The sequence below is a fragment of the Camelus bactrianus genome, chromosome 13, assembly GCF_048773025.1.
Source record: "Camelus bactrianus isolate YW-2024 breed Bactrian camel chromosome 13, ASM4877302v1, whole genome shotgun sequence".
NCBI lineage: Eukaryota > Metazoa > Chordata > Mammalia > Artiodactyla > Camelidae > Camelus > Camelus bactrianus.
In genome coordinates, this window is record NC_133551.1 from 40,135,988 (window position 1) to 40,150,045 (window position 14,058).

Sequence of the window (14,058 nt, forward strand, 5' to 3'; positions counted from 1 at the left end):
GTTGCCTATTCATGTCAGTCCCTCTCCCTGGCCTGTTTTCCCCATTTACCTTTGTGTATCTAGACAATTCCTACTTCTCCCTTGGGACTCAAGAATCACCTCCTTCAGGGAGCCTTCCCTGATTTCCCCCCATTCTCTTAAGACCCCATTCTGCCAGCAGTCATTATAGGCCCACGCTTCCATGTGCTTTCTGCAGAGAAGGGTGGCCTTGTTCACCTCAGTAACCCCAAAGCCTGGCAGGACCTGAGAGTGACAGCCTGTGCGAGCCCAGGGAGCATGGCAAGCTCCAGAAGTCACATGCAATATCACTAGGACACAAAAGATGTGTCAGAGAGGCTCAAAATGAGACTGGTGAGTTAGGAAGACCCAGATCCCAGAGGGTCTCACCAGCCTGGGGTTGATCCTCAGGGCCGTGGATGGCAGGACATGGACTGAAGCAGGGGAGGATGTGCTTTGTGGTTCAGAAAACTCAGCTTGGAGGGGCCAATTTAGAGCCCTCTGGAGACCAGCAGGCTGGCGGATTAGGGTGGTGTCTCAGGGATGAAGAGAAGGGAACGACTGGAGAGATATTTAAGGAGAGAAAGGACCAGACTTGGTCCCTGGTTGTTCGTGGGCGGTAAGGGAGAGGGAGGAGTCAAAATGACTCCCAGTGCAGCTCCCCTCATCTCTAGGGAGAGAGGAATGAGGCTAGCAGCCAGCTTGGGCACCAGTTACCCTGGACACGAATAACCCCCAGGGACCCTGCCCCTGATGCGCCAAGCTGCAGCCTCTGACAGTGCCCCCTACACCCCGTTTTCCCAAGGGGTTGACTGGACACTGCTGGCTCCTTTCCCACAGCTCCCTCCCGCAGTCTACTCTGCGCCTGCCAGGAGGGGAGGGGAGGGGAGGAGTGGCTGTAGAAGCCCTGGTGGGAGGGAGGAAGGGCAGGCAGAGGAAGCCAGCCCAGCCAACCCCCAACGTAGGATCAAGGGAGAGCTGGTGAAGAGAAGGTGTGACAGGCAAAAGAGGAGGAGGGGCAGTACAGCATCACCAGACACTGGAGATGCAAGATACCTTCCAGATCCTCTTGCCCCACAACCCCGCATTTTAGAGATGGGGAAACTGAGGCCCGAGACAGCAACAGTTTAGGAGCCTAGAACCCAGGTTTCAGCAGACCCACATCCTTCTGTTGGACCGCTCAACCTGGAGCACCCACCTCCACCCTGGTCTGACAGGGATGGGTCCAGAGCACCACAGCTGCCCCCTAAGTGGAGGGCTGGCCAGCAGCTGAGCCTATGCTTCATGTCTTCCAAAGTCCCCACGGTATAGAGGGCTGGACAGAAAGACAGGAGACTTCAGTTCTTACTCTGCTGTATGACTGAGCAAGACAAGACCTCTCTGATTTCTCATTTGTAAAATGCCCTATACTGCCTCTGATAAACCTCTCTATAAGGAGCCACTGAGGTCAGGGATGAGGGAAGACTCTGTAAATTCAAAAAAGCCACAGGACCCAAGAGGATTAAGCGCAAACGCATGTCCCTGCACAGATCGCACCCCACTCCAGGCCTCAAATTCCCCAACTGCACGAAAGGGGGACTGATCTTAAAGGTCCAGTCCATCATTGGAAGCCTGTAGGATGCACCCACCGTCTGTTAAAGTTTTAACTTCTAAAGCAAACATACAAACCTCACCATCACATCGTCCCGCCACCCAGAACTGGCGTTTGGAAGTCCTCTTCAGGCCTGTCACCAATCACCTGGAGATCACTACCACCCTTGCCCAGGTACTACCAGCTCCGACCTCAAGGCCCCTCGCCGACATGGCTGCAAACCTCCGTCGGTGGCCCCTAGGGGGCAGTGTTGCCCCGAACTTGGGCCGCCGCCGCTCCTGCCCCCGCCCCAACGGGCGCCGGGAGAATACTTGAGTTCTGGGAATGTTTGACACCCCCGGCACACACACCGCCCCCCGCTGCCAACCCCAGCCCCGGGGGCTCCCGCGCTGCTCGCAGCCCGCCCGGTGCGGACTTGCTGCTGGCTCCCCCACCTCTCCCAGCAGAATACACTTCGCGAGGACAGGGCTTTTATTTTTGTTTTTTTCCGCAGGAGTCGGGGGCAGGTATTGGCCTCAGGCTGCTCACGCGGACTAGGGTGTCTCGGCACTCAGAGATCCGAGGGAGAATCTGAGGGGCGAGGGGACTTGTTTTCCCAAGAACCTGTCATCTGCTTCCCCCGTCACACCCTTATCCCTTTGATAAGGGGTTGGCGGCATCCATCCTGCACCTCCTCCCCCAGATCCATCGCTTAGGGAATCCCCCAACCCCGCTAGGAAGCGCCCCGGGGCAGAGGGTGCAGGCTGCAAAGGTCCGATGTTCCCGACCCCACCAGTCTCGCTTTCCCCAGCTCAACACTAGGCCCAGGGACCGAGACACAGCCGGGATTTGAGGGGCTGAGCTTGGGGAGTGACTTCTGCTTATAAGTCCCTCCACCCCCAGCTGTGAGCAGCAAAGTCAGGGTCTGGAGTTAAGACAGTAAAAGGGAAGTCGAGGGAAAACCCCATTCAAGTTTGGTCCAAAGGTTTAATGGAGGTGTGTGCATAGGGAGGGGGGAATACGAAGAATTTAAAAGCCCCGAACCCACAAAGCAGACTTTTTTAAAAATTATAATTGAAAACATCTCGAAGTAAGGGCGGCCAGGAGCGGGCCAGCTCCCCCCCCCCGCCCCATCCCCCTCTCCTGCTCCCCGGAGTCCGATGAAGTCATGATAAGTAGGCTGCAAAAAAAAAAAAAAAGTGGGGGGGGTGACTTGGAGGGGCTGGGGGCACAGGGGTCCCAGGCTGGGGCCCCGCGCGGACACAGTTTGGATACTATGGTTACACGATGCGACCCAAACAGCGAAGGCGGACAACAATAGCGGCCGCCAGAGGAGGAAATTCCTTCCGGGGTGGACGGCGCGGGGGGAGGGGCGCCTGGCTGGAACGCCGAGGCGGCGGCTCGGCCAATCAGCGCGCGGCCGCCGGCGGTTTCAAGGTGCCCCGCGCCGCGCGCCCCCACCCCCCCGCGCGCTCCGCTCGGGCGCTGGAATTGCTGAGACGTTTCCCTGCACGCGCCTGGGTAACCCTGCGGGGGCTGCTGCCCAGGCCGACCCCCTCCCCAGCCCTTCTCCCCGCCCTCCTCCCCGCCCTCCTCCCGGAGCCCACCGCCCCGGGAAGGCCCAGCGTTCTGCTCCTGACTTGCTTGCACTTGAGTGGGGGGGAGAATCCCTCCAGACTACCCCTTTCTATGAGGTTGGTTCCTGCACAAGCCTGTTTTCTATTTTAAAGCATGTCTCAAGAAAAAATGAGAGGAGAGAGAGAACCGGGAGAGCGAAGGTCCACCCCAACTCAAGAAGCCTGGGAGGCTCTGACCCCTGCCTGTCTGGCCGCAGGGACTGTTACATAATAAGTTGGGCTATTGCTATTGGCGGCCCTGGCCGGGCATCTGGCATGCAGAGGTCCAAGGGCAGAGCTGGCATTTAGAAAAAAAAAAAAAAAAAACCTCCCGTTAATGTTACCTGCTTCGTAATGGACCAAAGGAACTAGGGGTTCCCCTCAGGCGGCTTCTGGGTTATTTATGTGGTGCCCATGGGGTGACCGTGTCTGCTTCTCCCCAACCTACCAGGGATCCTGTGCCCAAGTCCCCCTGCTTTAGAGAAGCCCCCGACTGGCTCCTCTTCCCCCACCCCCAACCCCCGCCAGGCCCTCCACAGTGCTTCCTGCTCTCCTGCCAACTACCCAAAGCCGGCATCCTGGGCACTGCGAGCACCGAGCTGGTCCCGTTCCTTTTTCAAGCTGAATCGGGTTTCTGCTTTCTGATGCCTCCTGAGCTCAGAACACCACTTCGATGAGGAGTAGATGCCTTTTTATTCATTGCATACTGAGAGATTCACTTCTCTGAAAGGCTCTAACGCTCAAAAAATATTTGCCTCGCTCTCACTCTTTTTCTCTCTCTCTTCATATATAATGGGGATAGCCCTAATTCTCCAGTTCCTCGTGTGTCTTTTTATAAATAAATAATGAGATTTTATTAATTATGCACGTGTAGTATCTGCAAGCAGATTGCTTTGTCTCTTGACGCTTAATAAAAAAGAAAAAAGGAAAAACTCTCCACACTGAAGCTGGGTTTGGGTTTGGTTTTTTCTTTTCTTTTCTTTTCTTTTCTTTCTTTCTTTTTTTTTTTTTTTTTGGTCTCCCTGCAAGCAAACAAAAACTTCAAGGGGCCATATGTCCTCAAAGGAGGGGAGGAAGGCAGAAGTTGGGGAGTACATGGGGTAAGAAGGGAGGGATTAAAGGGGGTTCTTTAGCAGATTTTCAAGGCAGCTGAAGACAAATTTCGGGTAGCCTGACTGAGCTGCTGCTGGTCTGAAAACATACCAAGGTTCGCTTGGGCGTTTGTGTGCTAGGCGGGATGGGCAGCTGTTAATAGTAAACAGGAAACCAGTGAGAAAGGAGCTGGCCACAGCCCAGTCCCTCTCTCAGTTCCGTGCCCCTCCTCAGAGCCCCCAAACCCCTGAGCTCTCCAAACACACTTGGTTTCTGGGCACTTGTGCATCAACTATTTCCTGGGTGCCCAACACAATTGCTGGCACATAGTAAGGGCTCAACAAATATTTGCACATTGAACAAATGGCGAGTAGAACACATACCAGGGACAGAGGAATGGTTGCAAAGTGGCCAGGGGCTAGTTCTTAGGGCGCCATGCCTTGAAGGTGCAAGAGCTGGAGCTTTAGTCCTCAGACAACGGGGAGGGGCTTGCCCCTCAAGTTTTCTCATCCAGGAAGTGAGAGAGCAGAGCTGAGCCATGAAAAACTAATCTGAATGAGGGAGACGAGAGAGAGGTGCAATGATACAGGCATACAGGCGTCGTAAGGCAGAGTCAGTGTGGCTAGAGAGAAAAGGATACGGGTGGCCTCCTACCTTTCACACGTGGTGATGAGGGCGTGGGAGGGGTTAGAGGTGAGCTTCACTTCGAAACATTCCGGTTCCAGTTCTGAATAGCAGGCCTGTATGGGAATAGAGATTTGAAGGGTGTAGAGATGAAATGCAGAAACTCCTATAGAACAGGCATCTTAGACCGAAATTTTAAAAGTAGAAAAACAGAGACCCCAGAGGACACACATATAATTGCCCATCAAGTTCTCTGTCCGGGGACTTATCATTTGGGACCCAGAGACCCCAAGAGGAACAGAGGCCAGTCAGGGGTCCAATAGTAAGACGGAGGCCCAACTAGCACACCACCCCATGTTTTTTGCGTCCTTCTCAGGTAATTTGCACTATGCCCACCTCACAGGAAAGAAATAGTTTTCTCACCCAGCCCAGGGCAGAGCAAGCATCCTGACAAAAGGTCTAATTAAACTGGGCGCATGTTGCGCAAGTTCAAAAAAATTTTTTTTCAAGGGAGAATTTCTGGATGCCATTTCTCCTGCCTGAGAGGTCTATATATCACCAAGGAGTTAAAACATAAAAATAAAATTGTGCTGGCTGAGGTTACCACAAAGCTATCAAGCTGGGTCTTGTTGCCGGAGTCCTGGCATCTGCTGTGTAATTTGGGGAGCATTTACTCTCCCAACCGTGGGTGGGGGCGGCTGTCTGACTTCTCTCTTTGTATCCTTCTAATTAAAAGGGACCAGGATCCCTTACCACATGTGTTAAAGAACATCTCTTGTGCCAAGGAAAGGCAAGGAGATGTAGATGCTATGAACATTTGGGATTTGGGAGGCAGTACCAGGATCCAGCATGAACCACCCACCTCTCAGATCTGATGTGTCATGACCTGCTGTGTGACCTTGGGCAAGGCCCTCAGTTTTCCCGAAAATCAAATCAAGGAGGGGAGGGGAAGCTGGTTGAAGTCTCGCTCTCCGCTCTCTGGTTCTAAGATATGAATCCAACAGGGCCTCAGGGCTATCTTCCCTCATGGTCTGTTGGGATGGAACCTCTGCCCCTAAGCTGCCAACATGACTGTATCCTGCCCCCAGTTCCAGTTGTGGCCCAAGGTCCAAAAACAAAAACCACAAAGATCCCCAAACTATAGACATGCCCAAGCTCTAATAGATAGTGTCTTCCACAGACAAATACAGGGTCACCAGGCCCAGCTCACCTGGGATGCACGTAAGCCCTCTACAGTATCGCAGGCTAGCATCTGTCCAGCCCCTGCTTGAATGCCTCATGTGCCAAGGAACTCACTACCACTTGTGAAACCAAGCACAGTGTACCCTAACCACTCACTGCTCCTGTCTACCAAGCTGTCCTGCTAGTATTTCAAAGCCAGTAGGTACCAGGATTGAACTCTTGATGTTGTCCTCGACAGACCTGCTCCTCCTCCCCTTCCTCCCATATCCTGGCTCAGAAAACTGGCACCACAAGTTAAAAACTTAGGACTTATTTTATTTCTCATGCCCCCTCCAGTTAGTCAGCCCCCAAGACCTTAAATTCAACCTTCTTACTGTGTCTCCTGTCAGTCCCACCTCCCCATCCCCACTGCCTCCTCAACACTCACCTGTATGGTAGCATCTGCATCCTGGCTGGTCTCCCTGCCTCCTAATTAGTCCTATCCAAGTTCTCCCCAGTGCTGCCTACCAGAGGGCTCTTTTTAAACCCTTAACCTGAATATGACATGCCTCTGCTTATAAATAAACGATGACCTGAGTTGCCCACGTGACCAAAATTCCTTAGCACAGTATTCAAGGCCTTTCTCCATCTAGTACAGACTCAGTGCGGTCCCATTGCCCACTCCTCCTGGCGGATTTACCTCACACCGCAGCCACACCAAATGGCTTGCAGTTCCCCGAACAGACTTTTGTTTTTTCATGCCTGTGTCTTGGATCATGCTGTGCCCTCCACCTAGGACAACCCCTCTCCGCATTGAAGAAAGAGATGAAAAGTCCAGGGTCCCTGCCCGAGAGGAACCCACATTCTAGAGCTGCCGTGTTCACAGTGGTAACCACTCACCACACAAACCAACTGAGCCCATGAAATGTGGCTTATTCAAATTGAGGTGTGCAGTAAGTGCAAAATACACACCAGGCTTTCAAAGACTTAGTACAAAAAATAATAATAGTGTAGAACAGCTCATTAATATGTTTATGTTGATTCCATGCTTATCATATTTTTGATGTCTTGGGTTTAATAAAATAGATTAGTAAAAGTAATTCCATCTGTTTCTTTTTACTTTTTACAACATGGCTACTAAAGTATTTAAAAGTACAGATGTGCGTCACATTTGTGACTTGCATGATGTGTCTGTGAGACAGCGCAGCAAGGAGCACAGACGGAAACCAGCGGTTAGAATGATGATGTGGTGGGGGTGCCAATGGGGGGAAACACAGAGCTAGAGGCCAAGGTTTAGGTAGCACCCCTCATCTGATGGTGCTGAGTTTAGGCTTGCCGGCATGGCTGTGTCCTTGCACAGCACCTGGTCAAGTGCTGGCAGAAGTAAATGTCTAAAGGAAGGTAAGGCGTACATTCAGACCTCACTTGGCTCTCGCCCAGGCACTTTTTCTGGAAGCCATCCCCTGCCCCAGACTGTGTGAGTCTTCCTAGGGGCTCCTGCAGCCCCACTGCTTCCTAGTCACAGCATGGAGCAGTCTGTGCTGTCATCGCCTTTGATGGGTGTGACCATCTGCCCATCCTCCCCACGACCACCCCCGCAGGGCTGAGGGGCTGAGGGCTGAGGGCAGTACCTTGCTTCCTCACAGCGGTGTCCCAGGGCTGGGTGCCCCAGGGCTGGGTGTCCCAGGGCTTGGTGAAGGGGGGACCTCTGTGAATGTTTGTTGAAAGTTGAATGAATCTCTTCGTTCCACAAACATTCATTGACCCTGAGCGACCTTCCAACTACCTCCTTCCACAACCCCACACATCCTCAAACCTGCCTTCCCCAAAGCAGCTGAACAGACGTACTGCCCAGAACAGTGACGGGGCTGGGTCCCACCGAGTACTACGGTACTGGTGTAGGTTATCTTGTTTGATTTTCTCCTTATCCTGTGAGATGAGTTCTGTATGTCCCCATTTTTGTACAGATGAGGAACTTGAAGCTTGGAGAGGTGCAGTGACTTGCCCAAGCCCCAAGGTCACATGGCAGGTCTGACTTTCACTAATGCTCCCTCCAATTCCCAGACCTTTGACCTAAGACAGGGCTCAGGCAGGGCTTTCTGGGCACTGTCCTGGCTGACTGCTCTTCACTCCCTCCCTTTACTCACTTCCTCGTCCTTCTCCCGCTGGGTCTCCAGCCTGTGAGGGCTGAGTTTAACTCCCACGCTAGCAGTGGGGAGGGCCCCTGCCCCACACCCTGTGCAGGGGAAGTGCCTCCCCGAGAGGCTGCCTAGGGCTGAGCACCCCACCCCCAGCTGAGGAAGGGAGGAGGGAGGGAAAGAGAAACCCACCGGGGCCTCTGGGGCACAGCCCTGAGGAGCCCCGGTGTTTGGTTTCAATTAGGAGGACAAATTCCAGGAAGCCAGGCCAGTGCTAGAGGGGGGTTGGGGGTGTGCAGGGCAGGGCTCGGAAAGAGGAGGCTCCTGGAATCTGGCCTTGGGAAGAGGCTCCTGTAGGGTGAGGGGCCCGCTGGGGAAGAAGCCAGGCCCATCAGGACCGGTTTGGGTCCCAGTTCACGGTTACAACATACAGTGTGCCGTCCAGGGGGTGGAGAACGTGGGCCAGGTGCCTGGCACCCAGTAGGCTCTCGTGGGCTGCGGAAGTGGTGGCCAGCTTTGCTTCTGTTCATGCTTGCATTGTTTTACAAATTCCAGTTCTGGGAGCGGGGAAGGGTACCTGGTAGCTGATGATGCAACCTACCGCAGGGCAAGCTGAGGGCTGAGGGCCCAAGATGAGAGAAGCTGAGAGCTCATGCACAGTCCAGTCACAAATAACTGCTATGCCACATGGCCAGTGTGAGAGCAGCACCGAGAGCCAGGCTCTGGAGGCTCAGAGGAGAATGGAAGATTCAGGAAGGAAGGAGTCTTATCTGTCCTATTCATACTGTGTCCCTAGCCCCTAGCATCATGCCTGGCCCAGAGGAAGCACTCCATAGATATTTGTTGAATTAATGGGTGATGCACTCTTCTGGGAAATTTCAGGGAATGCTTCTTAGAAGAGGGGTGTGTCTAAGCAGGGTTTTAAGAAATGAATCAAAGTTTGGAGACCAAGACAGGAAAAAAGGGCATTCCAAGCAAAGAAAACAGCTGATGCTGAGATGAGACAGCACGGAGCACGTGGCAAAGTATTCATTGATTCACTCATTCAACAAATATCGATGGTGTGACTGCGACCGTCCAGGCGCTGTGCTTCGCCTCAGATGGCTGTGGCTGAACTGGAAGGGGATGAGCTGGAGGAGGAGTCAGGGGCTAGACCACGGTGTGTGTGTTGGGGGGGAGTGTTTGTAAGGGAGTTAGGACTCTGCCCTGTAAACTATGGGGGGGACCTGCGGGGGGTTGATATCTTCTGGAAGTAATCATGATAATCTAGGACTAGAGCACAGGAGGGGAAGGGTCCTACCATGCGGACGAGGAACCCGAGGCTCTGTGCGACACTGGCACATCCTCGGGGACATCTAGGTAGGCAGTAGCAGACCTGGGCCTCTGCAGTCCCACAGCCCTGGGCTTACTTCCCTGTACCAGGTCTCTCAGCTCTCCCCCCAGGCCAGCCCGACCCTGGGTCAGAATCCTGGGTCTCTGGCTCCAGTTGGCTACTCCCTTTCTGAATGACCTTAGATACCTCTCCTCCTCTCTCTGGCCCAAAGGGCTTGGACTGGAGCAGGGTCTTCCAAAGTGTGGGTCTGGTCCACCCAGTGGGATGGGAGGGCCCAGACCTGGCCACAGACCATGGAACCCCAGCTCATCTTGGGGAAGTTATTATCCTTTGGTTCTTGCCTGACTAAGTTAAAGAGAAGGAGAAAAGCCCACTTTAAAGCTAAGATCTCTTTGATGCCTCTCTTGATACTTGCTAATCTCGCTTCATAGTAAAGAGAGGGGCCTCTTAGCAAGGAAAAGTAATCTAAGCTAGAATTGCTTTGTTTTCATCAAATTTATTCTTATAGTTACCTTCTGTTTTCAGAAAGCCAACACATTTAGAGTACAAATACAGTTTATTTTGTTAAAGTTTTGTAAAAGTGAGTTAATTTAAAGAAAAACACTAAGCAGATGAAGTAAGAAGATACAGCAAAAATCATGGAGGATGTACTAACGACAGGACTTAAGAGATGTGGGGTGGGGCGCACCTCTGACTCTTCAGTCCTAACATCAGCCATTTTTCTAGGAAACTGACTTAGCGTCTTGGTGCTGGGTTTCATCTTTTTTAAAAAGAGGGAGAAGGTGGGAATTTCACTATGGAATCAACTCTAGTCACCAAGGAATTTCCCACAGCAAACTTCAATGCCAGCTGCAACACTCTGGCCATGTTCTCCGTGAAGGTGAGGATAAGGAACCCCAAGCTGGGGTAGCCAATCCTGAGCCATTGTCAGCTTCCATCTCCTGATTCTGGGGGTGCTCTAGGGAGGGAACTCCAGGACTCCCACACCCCCAGAGTTAAAGCAGCTGTCTGGAGGGCCCTTAGCAGAATGTCTGACCTTGCAGCTGACTGGCGAGTAGGACCAGTGGAGTCAAAGACCTGTGAGGACCCCTTTCTTCCCGATAAAGGCAAAGCCCCTTGTGTGGCACTCAAGACTTCCATGTCATCCCCAAACTTTCTGTGTGCCACGTTGACCTGGCTGATTCCTACTCCCTTTCTGGGGAGCCCTTTCTCTGTCTCCCCAGTCCCTCCCAATCCAAGCCAGAGCCTCCTGTGGGATTCCAGTTTCCTTCGCATCCCAGGGACCCTAGGTCATCATTGCCTGTTTGTGTGCCTACTGTCTCCACAGATGAGGAGACAGTGCCTAAGCTGTCTCTACATCCCAGCACCCAGCACAGGGTCTGTACAAACAGATACTCAATAAAGCTTTGATGAATCAAAGAGGGTATATTTTAGTATGCACAGTGGTGACATCAGTTCCAATCCCTGTGAGACATTTCCTGGGCTTCCTTTTCCTCTGTTGAATCTCCTGAAGGGAAAGCTGCCTGTGAAGAATAGTGAGAGGCAGGGGAAAGGCCAAGATCTAACACAAGGTAGCTGTGTGTTCAAATCCTGTTGAGCTGTTCAACTGATTTAGCTCAGCCAGAGTATTGTTAAAGGGGGACCCTAATCCCCACCACAGAGGAAGACAGGGCATGGTGAATAAATGAGTTAATGTGAGAAGAACAACATCCACAGGTCAAGTACACACTTGCTTGTTAAATTATAAACATACATATATAAATTACAAGAAGTGTTAGAACTATAGAAAGTGCAGAAAGCCTGGATACCTAGAGGAAAAAGGAACTCATTCTGCCCAAGGGACTGAAACAGGGAAAGCTCTCTACTTGAGGGGACTTTTGATTTGGGCTTTGAAGGATAAATAGGAGTTCCCCATAAACAGTGAGGAAATTGAGATGAAAAAGCTGAGCGTTACCTAGGGAGAGTACTCTCCGCTTATATGGAACTACAGCAAGAGGAATTCTGGTTAAGAAGAATAAAGGACTTCTCACCCCAGAGCTTTGGGCACAATTCTAGTCTAGATTTGACTAAAGATGTAAAATGACCCAACAAGGGTCAAGGACCCTTTCCTCATAAGTCAAAGGCCAACTGGTCCATTTACCTATGGCTAAGCCATCCAATTACTTTTGTTCCTAAACCTGCTTCCTTTGTGCTAGAAGTGAGTCCCGCCTTGAGTGAGGAGGGGAAGAAGGGAGAGGCTCCCCTCTGATTCCTGGGTTTATAGCCAACAGGCTGGGCCCAGGGCCAAGCAGCCCCCTTCCCTCCCTCTCCAAGAGCCTGATCCCCACCCTGCCCGGCTCCTTCATTTCTCCCTGCAGCCTTGACCCAGGGCAGTGATACCAAATTGGAAAATAAACCCCCTCTCCTGGGCCAGGGAGGGACAGAAGGAGGCAGGGCCCATTTTCTAGGTCAGGACTCCTTGCCCTTGCCCTTCCTCCCCGAGCCCAGCCCGTGTTATTCAAAACTAGACCTTGGGGAGAGAGGAAGGGGGGGAAGTGTGGATGCCTTTGTGTGTGACTGAGTGTGTATGTCTGTGCGGAGAGAGGGAGCTGGAGGGAGAGAGAACAGAGCCTGGGAGTGTGTGTGTTATGTGTGTGTGGAGAGAGAGGGTGACAGAGAGGGAGAGAGAGAGGGAAAGAGGGAGAGAACAGAGCCTGGGAGTGTGTGTGTGGCTGTGTGACTGCGTGACTATGTGCAAGAGAGACTGTGGTGTGTGTGTGTGTGTGTGTGGCACTCCAGCAGCAAGCTGTACCTTAAAGGCACAGACCCTGCCTCTGCCCTGCTCCCCTCCACCTCCACCCCTAGCCAGAACCACCTCCCACCACCATTAGTTGGGAACCAGAGCCGGCCAGTCCCTAGTGACTCCTGCCTGAGGGGAGAGAAGCAAGCCAGCCCTCTCAGACAGCCCCACTCCAGGGCTGAGGCTTGGGGAGCTCAGAAACGGGTCCTACAGGAGGAAGGAGAGAGGGGCTCTTCTTTCCTGAGGGAAGCAGGGCCTCCCAGAGGGTTGGGGGCTGGGGGGGGGGCTGGGGAGGGCAGGAGGCCCAGCTCTGGGCCAAGACTGCCTGGTGGGGGGGTCCCAGCTTTTCATTTACTGGGGGTGGGGTGGCTGGAAGGAGGCCACAACCTCCACACCTCCTTTCCTGAGGCGGGGACATGGAACAGAGCTGTGCAGCAGTCCTGGATGGAGACCATGAGGGTATGGGTAGTGGCAGGACACCAACGACCGTCTCTGTGGCAGGCAAGAAGCCCCTCCCTCAGGTCTGCACTCTCAGGCAGCCTTCCTGCCATCTTGGCAGCTGGAGCGTGCAGAACAGAGAGCAGGGGTGTTTGTTTTCTTCCCACAGCAACCTGCCCCTCCCCCCACTCTCACACCGAGTTTTGGCTCCAAGGCAGGAGGTTATGGGTGGAGCACTGGGAGGCTAAGACCTGGTTTCTCATCCTGCCTCGGCCTCCAACTCCTTGTGTGACCCCGGACAGGTCCCCCACCATCTCTGGGCAGCTGCTGCCTGCTCTATATAATGGAGACGTTGAGTTCAGAGACTCTACCAACTCTTCTAGCTCTGACATTCCTTGGTCTGGGGTCTTATGATGGGCATCATTTGATGCGAACATGCAGAAAAGGATGGAAAACTACCCAGCCCTGAATCGTCCCAATCCCTTCCTAGAGCCACATAAAAAGTAGTGAGGACGGAAGTGTCCATGAAAATCTGGTCCAACTCCTCCATTTCACAGGCAAGGAAACTGAGGTTGGGAGGGGAATGTTGAAAGCAATGATTTGCCCGAAATGCACAGAGACTGAGAGCTGAAACCTGGACTGGAGCCCTGGTCCCCTGGTCAAAGGGGGACCTCCAGCTACTCGGCAGAGCCCAAGTCGCCAAAGGAGCAGCGGAAGCCCGGAGGCCGGGAGGAGAAAGAGCAGCTAGGGGCGCGCCCGGCCGGCCGGGCCTCTGCGGGCCCCTTCCGGCCCCTCCCCCAGCCAGTTCACCGTCCCGCCACCTGCTCCCCCGCCCGCCGGGGCGGGGCCGCCGCCCCCGTCCCCATGGCAACGCGCGGCCCCGACTGGCCGCCCTGGCCTCCCTGCAGCCACGCAGCCCATCTGGCCCCAAGCCCGCCCCAGCTGGGCTGCCCCAGACCCCCGCCGCCGGGGGCTCTCACAGTCCCCCAGGGGCCGGAGACCAGGGCAGGAGCGCTAGGCGTCGGGCACCTACCCTTGCCGGCGTCTGGCTGCTGGGCTTATCCTGATGTGTCAGAAGCCACACTGCCCTCCAGGATCTCACATTCTAGAGAGGAACTCCCCGCCACCTCAAATGTCCACCCAATGCGGCAGGAGGCCGCATCTCAGGATTAGAGGCCAGCTTTCTGGAGCCAGCTCGGCCCCTCGACCCTGCTCAAATCCCCAAGTAGTGTGACCCCAGACAATTTACTTAACCTGTTTCCCATCTGAAAAATGGAGATGATCATAGAACCTGCCTCATAGGGTGGTGT

At 53.6% G+C, this 14,058-nt stretch overlaps 1 long non-coding RNA gene across 1 annotated transcript; it reads right to left on the reverse strand.

The window, feature by feature from the left end:
• Positions 1 to 2,185: 2,185 nt before the first annotated feature.
• LOC141579701 (uncharacterized) lies at positions 2,186 to 5,017 on the reverse strand. Its single transcript, XR_012511556.1, has 3 exons — positions 4,930 to 5,017; positions 4,659 to 4,826; positions 2,186 to 4,428 (listed from the first exon to the last, which is right to left on the reverse strand). It is a non-coding gene; the product is annotated as an uncharacterized LOC141579701 (long non-coding RNA).
• Positions 5,018 to 14,058: the final 9,041 nt, after the last annotated feature.